Here is an 897-nt window from a genome sequence, read left to right on the forward strand (position 1 = left end):
GCACATTCTGTCTTAACAAAACAACTGCTTAAACATGTAAATTGTATTTTTTATGTCATATGGTGAAAAATAACAAATCATTTGTTGGTCTGCTGAGGATGAGAGTAGATGATTGTAATACCAAAAGCAAATTGTGGAAGTGATTTCTAATGCTTCTAGGTGATTCTGGAAATGGTTTAAACCTGTATATATAGTGGAGGTGAATGTCATTAACATCTCTTTATCACATGTTTTAACCGTGTGCCTGAAACGTTCCCTTGTGATTAGCTGTTGTTATTAACTACCAGACAAGGAAAGCTTAGGAGAAATCTATATTATACTTGGGGTGAGCTTTCGCAGATGAATACAGAAATAGGATAATTTATTTTCACATATATTGAGCAGAATGACATAGATCTGGTTTTCAGTGGAATGTCATTATGGATATTCCACTGTTGTCTAACATGATCATTTTCCAAAAGGGCTAATCAAGCGAATGTAAACCCTCCAGTAGGAGTCAATATAATCATTTTGCAAGGGTTGTTTTCTTTTCTTCTGCTTCAAAATAAATATTTGTACCCTCAAGTGTAAACACGAGACATTTCTGAAGTGTTTGTTGACTGAATGTCTTCAGTCATAAAATGTTCAACCCCTTTGTTAAGTCAAGCCTAAATAAGTTCAGGAGTAAAAAGGTGCTTAAAGGTCACATAATAATTTGCAATAATAGTGTTTTGACATGATTTCTTAATGACTACCTCATCTCTGTACCCCACACATACAATTATCTGTAAGGTCCCTCAGTCGAACAGTAAATTTCAAACACAGATTCAACCACAAACACAAGGGAGGTTTTCCAATGGCTCGCAAAGAAGGGCACTATTGCTTGGCAAAAACAACAAAAAAAAGACATTGAATATC

This window comes from Oncorhynchus tshawytscha, linkage group LG01 (genome assembly GCF_018296145.1).
Source record: "Oncorhynchus tshawytscha isolate Ot180627B linkage group LG01, Otsh_v2.0, whole genome shotgun sequence".
Classification (NCBI taxonomy): domain Eukaryota; kingdom Metazoa; phylum Chordata; class Actinopteri; order Salmoniformes; family Salmonidae; genus Oncorhynchus; species Oncorhynchus tshawytscha.